This window comes from Pistacia vera, unplaced genomic scaffold (genome assembly GCF_008641045.1).
Source record: "Pistacia vera cultivar Batoury unplaced genomic scaffold, PisVer_v2 Contig359, whole genome shotgun sequence".
NCBI classification, from domain to species: Eukaryota; Viridiplantae; Streptophyta; class Magnoliopsida; order Sapindales; family Anacardiaceae; genus Pistacia; species Pistacia vera.
The window spans coordinates 1,594,580-1,608,128 of NW_022196178.1; the positions used below are offsets into that span (position 1 = coordinate 1,594,580).

General features: G+C 35.2%; 1 non-coding gene across 1 annotated transcript; it reads right to left on the bottom strand.

The window, feature by feature from the left end:
• Nucleotides 1-13,223: 13,223 nt before the first annotated feature.
• Nucleotides 13,224-13,330, bottom strand: LOC116139817. Its single transcript, XR_004129516.1, has one exon. It is a non-coding gene; the product is annotated as a small nucleolar RNA R71 (small nucleolar RNA).
• Nucleotides 13,331-13,549: the final 219 nt, after the last annotated feature.

Here is a 13,549-nt window from a genome sequence, read left to right on the forward strand (position 1 = left end):
AAGAATGCCATTGCACTCCCTCTTACTTTCTTGTAAACACAGGGCTCATCTTCATTCCTGATAAAATCGAACTCTTTTACAGTTTCATCAAACTGAATGTTCCAGCTCCTTGAAGCTTGCTTGAGTCCATAAATAAACCTCTGCAACTTACATATCTTATTAGTTTATCCATCAAGAACGAAACCATTGTGTTGTGTCATATTCACATCCTCTTCAAGGTTTCCATTCAAGAAAGCTGTTTTGACATCTATTTGCCAAATTTCATAGTCATGATATGCAGCAATCACAAGCATAATCTGGATGGACTTCACATGGCAACCGATAAAAAGGTTTCTTCATAATTAATGCCATGAATTTGTTTGAAACCTTTGGCAACCAGTCGTGCCTTACAAGTGTGCACCTTGCCATCCATGTTAATCTTCTTCTTGTAGATCCATTTACACCCTATGGGTTTTACCTCTTCAGCTAGATCCACTAAAGACCATACTTGGCTATGATACAATGAGTCCATCCCAAATTTAATGACTTCAAATAAGTTTTGGGTTCATTGTCTTGGTAGACTAGTACGTCACCATGTTGAGTAATGAGAAAACCATATCTCTCGAGCTCATGTGTACTCTCCAAAACCTATGTAGCTCTTATGCTACTTGAGGTGGTTCACTTTGATCCACAGATTATGGAGTGACCTCCTCACGATGTTCAACCACTTCCTATGGCACATCCTCCCGTCCTTTGTCTAATATATTTTGTGGTTTTAGAACTTCATCAAGTTCTACTTTTCTCCTTTTCTAAGAAGACACTTATACGAGTAACAAAAATTTTGTGCTCTTCTAGATGGTAGAAATAGTACCCTTTGGTCTCCTTAGGATATCCCATAAAAATACATTTGTCGAATTTTGGTCCCAGCTTGTTCGAAGTCAGTTTCTTGACATAAGCTTCACAACCCAAAATCCTTAGCAAGAGAAATTGGGCCTTCGCCCACTCTATAGTTTATATGGAGTCTTATCTACAAACAGCACACGATTTAGTACGTGAGTCGTAATCTCTAAGGCATAACCCCAAAATGAAGCAGGTAGATCACTAAAATTCATAATGGACTAACCATGTCAAATAAGGTCATATTCCTTCTCCCAGGCACTCTATTATATTGGGGTGTATATGGAGGGGTGAGTTGTCATACTATACCACATTCTTTCAGGTATTCAGAAAACCTTAAGCTCAAGTATTCACCTCCTTGATCCGACTGAAGAGCTTTAATACTTTTGCCCAACATATTCTGTACTTCATTCCTAAATTCTTTGAATTTATCAAAGGCTTCAGATTTATGTCTCATAAGGTAAACATAACCATATCTATTAAAATCATCAATAATGTGATGAAGTATGACTATCCACATCTAGCTTCAACTATTAGAGGACTACATACATCACTATGGATAATGCCTAACAGTTCAATAGCCCTTTCATTTTGTCCTGTGAAAAGAGACTTGGTCATCTTGCCTAAACGGCATGACTTGCATACCTCAAATGACTAAAAGTCAAAACGGTCTAGAACTCCATCCCTTTGAAGTTTTGCAATGCGAGTGTGATTAACATGACCCAATCTATGCCAGAGGTATGTTTTGTTTTGATCGCTATGTTTAGCTTTTTTTGTTTCCACATTGAGAATATCCTTATTTTTTAAATCTAGAACATATAATTTGTTATATAACCTTGCAATTCCAAATAGAATACCATTCAAACTAAAGGACAACAATCCATTAGAAATCTCAAAATGATATCCTATATTATCCAAAGTGGATCTCAAAATATTGTTTCTAAAAATAGTAGGTGCAAAATTACAATCTTTGAGTTATAATAATAAGCCCGTAGGCAAAGTCAAACAATAAGTCCTTACAGCTAATGTAGCCACATATGCTCCATTTCCAACTCGTAGGTCCACCTCTTCCTTGGCGAGCAATTTATTCTACCTTAGTCCCTGCACATTAGTACAAATGTGAGTACCACATCCTATGTCAATGACCCAAGATGTTGAAGGAGAGAAGTTAATCTTAATCATGTACATACCTAAAGTCAAAGCGTCTGACTTCTTCTTATTTGTGAGGAAAGCCTTGTAGTGCTTCCGCAAGTGGCCAGGCTTGCCACAATAGAAGCAAACTAGCTTCACACCTTTCACAATGCCACCCTCAGGCTTGAGAGCATCCTATCCTATAGGCTTAGGCTTGGGATTAGCCTTGGCTTTTCCCTTGCCCTTACCCTTTCCTTTACCGGTAGCAACTAGTAAAACAGTCTTGGACTTTTTTAGGTGATTTAGGAAATAATTAATTTTTATTTTTCTTTTGGTGTTTTAGGTGAAAAATTGAAGTTTGGCATGAAGAGCAAATTTCCTAGACTTTGCCGTAGCAAAGAAAAGTTTTCGCCATGGCAAGAAATGGACTGCCATCGTTGTGCACAAATTTTGTAGAATTTCTTCACTGCAAGAAAACAAGTTCACCACAGCAATGTACGCACTGTAATTGTTTGCACCAATTTTTCTAGAATTTTGCCATGGCAAGAAAAAAAGTTAACTGCGGCAACGGGAAGGTCTGATAGGATATTGAGCTTTTTCTAGAATTTCGCTGTAGCGAAGTGCATTTTTTTTTTTAAAATAAACCCGCTTTTTCTTTCCATTTTCACAATAACACAAACCCTAGCCTCCAAGAACCAAAATTTTCCTCTAAAATTTTTCTCTAACTTCAAGAGCACAAACGCAACTTCCTCCACACAAATCAAGTCAGACACAACACTTCCTACACTCCAAAGCAATCAATCCAACAACTCAATAGATTCAATCAATTTCCCAAAAATCAAGCATCAAGAATTGGAATTAATCTAATTTAAAGCTCAAGAACACAAAATCTTACCAAACCCACAAGGATTGATCTTTCAATTTCACCAGTTGGAGCCCAAATCACCAGATCCCCAATTCTTGAAGAACTTAGGATTTTCCAATAGTCTCTTAATTTGCTTTAAAATCCTTGATAAAGTGAGGTGAAATGGTGTTGATGGGAGTGATAGAGATGAGATTTGCACAAAAAATGCTTGGGAGTGATTTTTGAATTATTTATGTTGAATTGGAGTTTTGATTGTTAGGTTGTGAGAAGTTGTGCATTATTGCTTGATTTGTGAGTTGAATTCTTAATTTTGTGTTTAATTGAGTTGTGGGTTGTGTTGGGTTAAGAAAAGTGGTAGATTACAGTTGATTAGTGTTGAGAGAAAAATGCCACTTAAAACCACTGCGAAGGGTAAGGGCAAACAAGTCGATAATAGGGTTGTGAATTCTAAAGCAAGACAACATTATGAAGTAGCCGTTAAGAAAAAGGACAAAAGATTTATTCCAAAGATAGGGATGACCAGTATCTTTGTAGAAGATGGGGCAGAAAGAAGGAATTGGGCAATCTTTTTGGAAGAACCTAAGTATTTAGCCATAGCACCCTTTGTACGAGAATTTTATGCTAACTTCCCTGAGTGTGACCCTGGGCATGTGTATGTGAGGGGTATCAGAGTTCCATTTAGTTCCCAGATATTCACTAAATTATATAGAATTAGCCCAGTATACCATGATTATTATTAGGAATTCAAGGCTAAAGATGTTAATTTTGATGATATAATCAAGGCATTGCAAAGCCAGGTACTTCTTAGGAGATCGCTAAAAAGGGAAGGAGAAAGTTGAAGGGGAATGATTTGACAATCATGGCTAGAATCTGGCAATACTTCATTTGTTTGAGGATGATTCCAAAAATGCATTACAGTTTAGTGGATACGGATAGAGCCATTATGCTTTATGTCATTGCAACTGCAATGAAGATGGATGTAGGCAAGTCATAATGGAGAATATAAAGCATGCAGCCAAACCAGTGAGAGCAAGCTATGCTTTCCCGCATCTCATCACAGAAATTTGTACAAGAGCTAGAGTTTAGAAGTTAGATGATGAACCTCTAATTCATCCAGCACCAATCCTCAACTAGACTTTCTACAAAAAAACTTAAGGATAAACCCATTGTTGAAGGAGCTAGCTCAAGCTCTAAAAGACCAAGATCAACTACAACTACACCTACACCTTCACCCACAACAAAAAGTGCTATTGCAACAACTTCTTGCCAGAGAGAACAAAATTAAAAAACACCAAGACTGGGTAGGAGATCAAACCTGAATGTTGTATGAGATGCAGCGCCAGTGTTGTACCACTCTAGGCATAGATGTGTCCAACTTCCAATGGAAAGATTGGCAAGATGATGAAGATCAAATTCTTGATGATGCCATGGATGAAGATGACAAAGATGAGGGAGAGGATGAAGAAGAATAGAACCTTGAACACATTTTTTTTTTTTTTTTTATGTTTTAATTCATTTTTTTACATTGGAACTCATTTTATTTCCTAGTTTTATGTTTACTTTGTTTTTGTGCTTTTAGATTTTAGGGGTTTTTTTGTTAAGGTTTGAGACTGAGATGTAATTTTTCCATATTCTGTGAGGTTTTCTCATTTTCGACCCTTGAGTTTTTATGTGATTTGACAGATATTGCTAATGAAGAAAACAATAAAGAGATGTCTAGATTTTGCTTCCATTTCGATCTTAACGGATTACTCAGGGGAGTATCTCATAAGCTTGTAATACGCAAGATGTCAAAGGTATGTTCCTAACTCAAAATAGTCCTTTAGATGCTAATTTTATGTTGGGCAAAATAGTCAATTCATTTGGAACGATATGAATCAATTATCCATAGAAAGGTATTAGGGGCAAAACAGTCATTTTTCCTATGGATAAGCATTGAAAAAGTCAAGTATGAGTAGGCTTAATTGCATCTAATGACATTAGTTAAGTAATAATTATGTTTAGTGTGAAATGACCAAAATGCCTTTATATGAAGAATTAAGGACTTATGAGTTATACAATTAAAATAATTAGGCCAATAGCATAATTTTGGAAAATTAATGAAATATTTTCCTATAAATGAGAGGAAATTCGTTCAAGCCAAGGGAGAGAGCATTTCTTCAACCTTTCTTCCATTTTCTCTCAAATATTTCATGAAACAAGCTTTCTATCTCTAAGTTTTAAAGGAGTTTTGCATAGTTTTTCAAGGAGAACAAGATAGGAGCCTTGGATCTTCAAGTTGAAGGGTTTAAGGTAAGGATTAATATCCCTAGATTTGATGTGATTCGAAGATTTGAAGTAGATGTTGAGGTATTATGTTATATATGTAGGATTAAGGTGTAAAAGAAGACAAAGGCAAAGGATTTGTTGGAGGAATTCTTTAAAAAGGTAAGGAAGAACCTCCCATGACTTTAGGGATTATGCTAGGGTTTGTAGATTTTAATGAAATCTTAAATTAAGGCTTTAAGGCATAGAATTAGTTGATGGCAAGTGTAGTTGAACTCATTTATTCTATTTATCGCCTTGAATTCATTATACATGAAGTTATTGCTATTTATGTTTTATGAGTTGTTATGTTTGATTGAAGAAAATGAAGTGTGGATGTTGATTATGGCCAAACTTGTAGTATTGGAGGCCACATGGTGTTGAATGGTTGCTATTAGAAGTGTTGATGTGTTGTTTACATTAGCTTACAATGTTATAACAATAATGGATGATTATGGGAATGAGATTTTACACTTCCTTTAAGACGTTAAAGGCTATTAAGGGGAGGTTTATTTGATCCATAAATTGACCTATTGGTTAACTGTCAATAGGAATTGATGCGGCATAGTTTAATATGAAAATTCAGATTTGGTAAGCTTAGGGGTTATGTAAAACATGCTTCAGTATTTCGACCATAACTTGAGTTATAAAAATTGAAATGAGATGATTCTTAAAGCACTAGAAATTTAAGATATAGCCCTACAAATTTTATGTTTAGGCCAAGAGCCAATTCGTTTAGCAAATGAATGGAAAATGGCCTGAAGTATAAGCTTCTGGTTCTTAAAGTTTAAGATTTAACATAATTAATTCTTATGATTATGAATTGACTATATATTGATGTGATTAATCCATGTACTAATGTTTACCCATTAGTTAGATGATCTTTAAAAGATATACATGGTCATGATGTCAATGCATGATTAACGTTATGAAATGGAATGAAGATGCAATGTAATACATGTTTTAAGATGATGAATGTGAGCAAGAGGTAATGTAAATGGATTGATAAACCATAGACTAATTAAAAGTATTAAGCTCACTAAAATATGTATTTACATGCCATAAGATGTTAGAGACGCATATAGACATGATGGAAAACGTGTAAGCATATCCTTGTATACTAGTTGAGGAAATATGAATATATGCTTTAGATGCTAAATAACGCATAAGCACGCCTCCTGATGATATGAGCTCTTGATGAATTTGAGGCTAGATGATATGAAGTGCTTAAGACGCTAAGAAAAGTCTGATCGGCTACACGTTAAATGCTTCATATGCATTTAGTTGCATTACATGAGTTATGATGTTATTTACATCATGAGATGATTTATACTCATGTTATATGATATTTAGATGTTATATCATGACATGTAATGTGTGTGTACTATGTTTACATACTTATTTGTATGTGTATGCATTGATGTTTATATAGCCATGGGATAAAATTATGAAAAGCATATGAATTAGTAAGAAAATGGAAGTATACCTAGATGTAAAAGATAAGTGATGTGTTAACAAATATGTTTAAATGAAGGTCAAATAGCACATTTAGAATGAAATGGATCATTCCTTACTTAGCGATTAGCGCTCACCCTTTCGTTGTTGATTGCTTTGCAGGTAGACCAGAAGCAAATGATGCTAGAGACAGCGGGACTACACGTGAGGGGAGATGATTTATTGTCATCTTGATGTTTTTATCTTGATGTAAATAATGTAAATGATAAATGTTTGTGAAACACCTTTGGAAGCTTCCACCCTATAAATATGTTTTGATTGTGTAATTTCTGGATAAATTCTTAAAGTTTTTGAAATTATAAGTTTGGATCTTGCGTCACATCTTATATGCATGTTTGGATATTATTATTATTATCCTTACACAGGTTTTTTTTCTAGATACAACTCGTTCTCCAGACATATATCCCCTAGATTCTCATTGAGGGATATTCAGAGGATACTTGACTAGAGGGGGGTTTTACAAACCTTAAGCTTGTTTTTCTACTACTATGTTCATTATTGTTTGACGTTGAGGACAATGCCATTTTTTGTTTGGGGGTAGAGAAAAATATGAATTTTTTTGCTAAATTGACTTTTTTCTTTGTGTGTGTTTTATGGTTTTTGTGTTATGTGTTATGATTTTGTATGTTTGTTGTTATTCTTGTTGTCTAGATGATTTGCATAAGTCAAAGATGAGATTTTGATTGTTGGAATATTATCTATGGAAAATACAAATCATTGCTTCTAGTTTATGTTGCTTGACTTGATATAGCTTGAGGTTCGTTGAGTGGTTCAACAACCATGCTATTCTTTTGGCATGCTTAGAAACATTTTATGTAGGTATGTGAAGCCTTGATAATGTTGGTAGAGTCTAGAGCCTAGTTGAGAGGTGCTTGAGGCGAAATTCTAGGACTAGACATTGTTGAGGAAATGATTTAGGCAATTTTTTGGAATGTTTGAGCCTTTCTAGCCAACCCATGAATGAATTATCCATAGTCACATGTTTAAGTCTTTTGGTATTTTTACCCTTTTTTTTTTTTCGTGCAACAAAATTGTCCAATCCCTTCACCCTAAACACTTTATCATACCCTTTAGGAGAACTCCAGACCTTGTGTATAGCATAAAAGAGCTTTGGAGGTGTGTGAATAAGTGATGGATTGAAAAGTTCAAGTTTGGGGGTTGTAAAAAGGGCAATAAAAAGGGGCAAGTAAGCCCATTTTAGACTGTATTGTTGTTTTAAGAATTGAAAAAAAACAAAAAACAAAAACAAACTTTGTATATAGTTTTAATTAATGTTCTTGATTTACTTATGCATTTCCATTACAAAAATTAGAATTACATAAGTTTGGGTGTTGTAAAAAGGGTTGATACTTTTGGTTGGTGATTGAGAAAGAAAATGGGACCAATGTATCTCTTTGTGTTTGCATGAAGAAAACCGAGTTCTCTTGCTTTGTTTTTGTTCTCTTGCTTTGTTTTTCCTATCGTTTCTTTGGAGCCACTTACCCAAGCCTAACGTTACAAGCTTACAAAGACCTTTTGATCCTTAGCGATGTCCAACCTACATTAGTGGAGACTAGTTCGATACTTAGGCTTATGGAGTCTACCACCATTTGATAAACTTTACATTTCTGTATTAAATAACTAGGGAAGTCTGAAGGTGGATTGAAGTGGGGATTACCTACTTAGGGGACCAATAGAGAAAGATAGTCAATTCAATTTATGACTTTTTGGACTATTAAGCACTTTCTTGTAATATTGTATCAACAATTTTTGAGACTTGCTTTTGCAATCAATTCTAGGCATTTCTTTTGTGTTCAATTTTGATTTTCCTTTGCTATTTCAGTTTTATGTTGTTTTTCTTCTGTTTCACTTTGTTTTTGATGCTCGAGGACGAGCATACCTTAAGTTTGGGGGTATTTGATAATCCTAGGATTATACTATTTTCTATTTGATTTTTGTAGGATTTTCGGATACTTTTTATGAGCTTTGTGCTTGAATTCTTACTTAATTTTGTATATTTTATGTTTCAGGCCAAAATATGTAGTTGGAGCAAAACAGAACATAAATGAGTTTCTAGATCTGGAATCAAACGCAATTAAGAAGATCGGGGAAATTTTGATGCTAATTGGAAGCACCCTCGAAGTTTTTTCCTATTAGAGATCAAGAAGATCGAAGATTCAATTGAAGAAGCAAGTAGAGGGCAGTTCTGTAGATTCAGCAAAAAAGATCAGAAGTTCACCACGGCAAGGTTTTTTCTTCACCGTGGCAGGATAGCCTCTGGAACCACGGACCAGTTCAATTCAAGTCGATGCCGCGGTGAGATTTTTTTCTTCAATGCAGCGAAAACTGGATTTTTATATTTTGTAAAAATAGGGCGTTTTCCTTTTATAGTGTTTGGTCCTTGGGTTTTTGGCTACTATTTAAAGAAAAGTTAGTCCATTTTTTAAGGGACATCGACATTTTAGGAAATAGGGAGAGGAGAAGAAGATTGGAAGGATTTAGGTCTCCGAATTAGAGAATATTTTTTTTCCCTTTCTTATATTATGATGTTGAACTCTGATTTCTTTATGTATTTGCTATTTATTTTCATTTTGAAACATGAACTAACTCCTTTTTGGGTTAGGGTTTTGATGGATCTTAGTTTATAATGATTTAATCTATAATATCTTGTTGTTTTCAGATTCGATTACTTGGTGATAATCCTAGGAATATACTGTTTTCTTTATGATTTTTGTAGGATTTCGGATACTTTTACTAAGTTTTTTGCCTGAATGATTACCTAATTGTGCATATTTTACATTTCAAGCCAAAACGTGCAGTTGGAGCAAAACCGAGCAAAAAAGAGTTTCTAGACCTGAGTTCAAGTGAAATTCAGAAGATCAAGGGAATTTTGATGCTGATTGGAAGCACCCTTTGAGTTTGTTCCTAGCAGGGATCACAAAGATCAAAGATTCAAACGAATAAAGCAAAGAACATCAGGAGTTCGCCACGGCAAGCTAGCCTCTGGATGTTAGAGTAGATGCCCTAGAGCCAATCAATTATTATAGAATTGACTCTTTGTAATAATGTTCATTGTTCATTTATACTATATCACGTAAATCATCATTGTATGTATTGATACATGTCCTTAGAATGGTAGAACCATGACGAGGGTATCAAGTGTTTCAAATCTTGATAATAAGAACCCTATGAGCACATATGGTGGCCATTCTAGAAACGTCCGTAGCCCTAGTATTATTCTGAAGTAAAGGCACATATAATACTATAAGGCTATCATAGTGTTGAATGACCTTGTCGAAAGGCAGTGATTGATCTCACTTGTCAAGGTTGTTTGGTGACAATCTAGTGTAACACATGGGGGCTTGCTATAGACAAGTTCACTGGACTAACCCACTAGAGGATTCCATATGGATGGTAACCCTAGTGTCTATGGAACAAATCCTCTAACGAATGGTGGTACATGTGATCCTTAGACTTGAGATCACCGGAGCGCCTTATGCACTGATTGGTGCAGTTTGACACTAGCCTAATGCAGTTCTATTTAGAGCTATCAATGCGGTGGTGATTGGCTGCATCAAGAAGTGTATCAAGACTATGGTGGATAGATAGAGGATTCATCACTCCCGGGTATTGGAGAAGTTATCTCACGGCGCAATTCAGTAAATGGCGATGACACTAAAACTGTGGCCACAAACAACTCTATCCAGTTTATAATACAAGTCATTGGTCTAGTAACTGAATACACAATATTGAGAGTAACCGAAGGTTGACACTATTTCTATGCCTCTGTCTCATTGAGATAACGGATGATGAAAGGATCGAATTGTTCGATAACCATATTGTTGACAGGTAGCTGTTTCGCTAAATCCGAATATATCGGGTGGCCATGATGCCTTGCTAGGGACCAATCTTGGTTTGTGTGTAGTGAGACGATTAATTGGTGTTAATCGCGATACTACACACTACCGCTATGATGAGGAGCCCATGGGTCACACACATAGAAGGTAATTTAAGAACCAGTTTAGAAGAAGGGAGTTTTCGTCTTTTTAGGTAAAAGGGTATTTTGGTAATTTCATAGTGCAATTAAATTTGCTGAGGTCGTAGCCTTTATTTAATTTGATATTAAAATTAAATAAGTGAGATTACGTTTAAATATGTGTTCGCATATATTTAAATAAATTATCATTATTGTTAAATGTTAATATTGTAAATATATATTAATTGATTTGAATTGAGATAATGATAAATTAAAATTAAAAAATATCTTAAAGGGGATGTTTGGATACAAGGGGTGTTTGGGTTAGAGCCTAAGCCCATTCCATGATGGAATAGGGTATAGTGTGCACTATATAAGTGCACACTTTGTGAAATAAATGAATTCACTCATTCAATCAATGAAAGAAAAATTCTAACGCCTTTAAACACTCTCCACACCAATTTTGCTTTTTGCTAAGAATCAAATACACTTTGTTTTCTTCTTGGTTCTTAAAGGCTAAAGAGGATCTAGCAAATCCCTCTTTAGTTCCTTGAGTTTATCTTCATGTGGACTACTCCGGTTCAATCCTACACTTGGGTTGGTAGCGAAATACATTCAAAGATAAGTTAGAGGAGCCTCCAAACGAGCGTATGATTTCTTAAACTTTAAGCTAAAATCTGCAGATTCTTATTTAATATATATAAACTGTAAATTTGTACCTTGATCTTTGTTTCTAAGGAACGATCCATGTTGTAAATAATTTTGTTTTCCACTACGTAACTTGATCGTTTTCTAACAGTGGTATCAGAGCCATGGGTACCAAATTTTACAGTTTGTTGTGTGATTTATAACATGTATTTGGTTGATAACATGTTGTTTTTGTTAAATCTGCAAAATCTGAAAAATCTACTGTTGAATAAATGATTCGATTGATAAATTGGTTTAATAATGTGTTGATGAATGTTATATTGGTTGGTTGGTATCCTAGTCGAATGTTTTTGCGTTTGATTTGATTTGGATTCGTGTTATTACATGAAAAACTGCAAAAACGCGAGCTGTGCATTTTGGGATTTCCAAACTTAAAGCTTCGCCGTGGCAACGTACTTATTAGAATTATTTGCCACGGCGAAGTCTGTTGCTGTCCCAATTTTGTATTTTTCGTGAAGGGACCAAACTACAGTTTTTAATAACCTATAAAGCCAATAATCATTCTACACATATAAAAGGGTAGTTAATTAATAAACCCACCCAATTCAAAAATTGATTGTTTTTGAAATGTATGCTATGTACGTAGTTGTTTGTATATTGCATGGTGTCTGGTACATGAGCCCTATGACCTATGGTGAATGTTTTAAATTATTTTGGGTATGTATGGTTGTAAGTTTTAAAAATAGGGCCTGCGTGTCCTGCCTTCCTTCCCCTTCTTGATATACATTCTCTTCTCATCTCATTCCCCTCGAATGTAAATCGAGATTTCTAAATTTATTGATGTAAAATTACTTTAAGATTAATTTTATTGTAAATTTAATATAATGTTTTTGTAATGTACTTGAGGTGGAGCAAAGGAAGAGACAATCATACTTGAAGACTCAAGTTTTTATTACAGGACCCCTAGGTGACCTACTGATTCCTCTAGGTTCGAGGAAATCGGTTTTAGTTGGGCCATGTACCGGCACGTTTTAATATTTTGTTTAGAATGCATGCTAAGGTTGAATGTTCAATAACATGCCAAACAATGTCATGCCAAATTTAGTTTTAGATTCTCCCATAAATCCAAACATTTTCGGTTTCTCCAACTTGAAAACAAGTAGGAAAATCAGTGCTTAGCAATCAATCCTTGTGGGAACGATACTCGCTCATCACTTTATTACTTTGTGTGACTAGTGCACTTGATATATTTGCATGTTGTAGTAACAACGCATCAAGTTTTTGGCGCCGTTGCCGAGGATTGATTTTTGTGTTAACATTGAAATTTTCTTGAGTTAGCTAGATTGGAGTTTTATTTTTTTGTTTTAATTGTTTATTAGTTAATTTTTTTTGTTCTTTTCTATTAGCTAGTGATCTCACGTTTTCTCTCGTTCTGTGTAGTTTATGTGAAGAGCGAGACGTCAGCCAGTGGTTCCTGTAGATCCAGAGATTGAAAGAACAGCAAGAAGACTTAACAGAGAGAGAAAAGAACGAGAGGCCATAGCTGTTAAGATGGTAGAAAATAGAACATTGAGGGAATTCTCAATTCCCACGATGGATGGCAGTGGGTCAAGTATTACTAGACCAGCAGTACAAGCCAACACTTTCAAAATAAAGCGCACAATCATCCAGATGATCCAGCAGTCGGTACAGTTTAAGGGAGATTTGAAGGAAGATCCAAATCTGCACATTGCAAACTTTTTGGAGATTTGTGATACTTTCAAGTCAAACGGAGTGTCAGATGACGCCATCAGATTGAGATTATTCCCTTTTTCATTGAGGGATAAAGCAAAAGGATGGTTAATGGCACTACCACTAGGGACGATCACTACATGGAATGAATTAGCACAGAAGTTCCTAACCAAATTCTTCCCTCTAGCAAAATCTGCGAAGATGAGAAATGATATCACGTCGTTTCTCCAAGAAGAGTCTGAATCATTATATGAGGCTTGGGAAAGATACAAGGAACTACTAAAGAGGTGTCCACACCATGGGTTGCCAGTTTGGATGCAAGTCCAAATGTTTTACAATGGATTGATGGTTAATGTGCAAACCATGGTGGATGCAACATCGGGAGGAGCATTGCAAAATAAGACTCCTAAAGAAGCTCATGAATTGCTTGAAGTTTTGGCAAGCAACAATTATCAAAGACCTAATGAGAGGATACAATCAAAGAAATCTATGGGTCTTCATGAAGTTGAAGCATACACGACCAT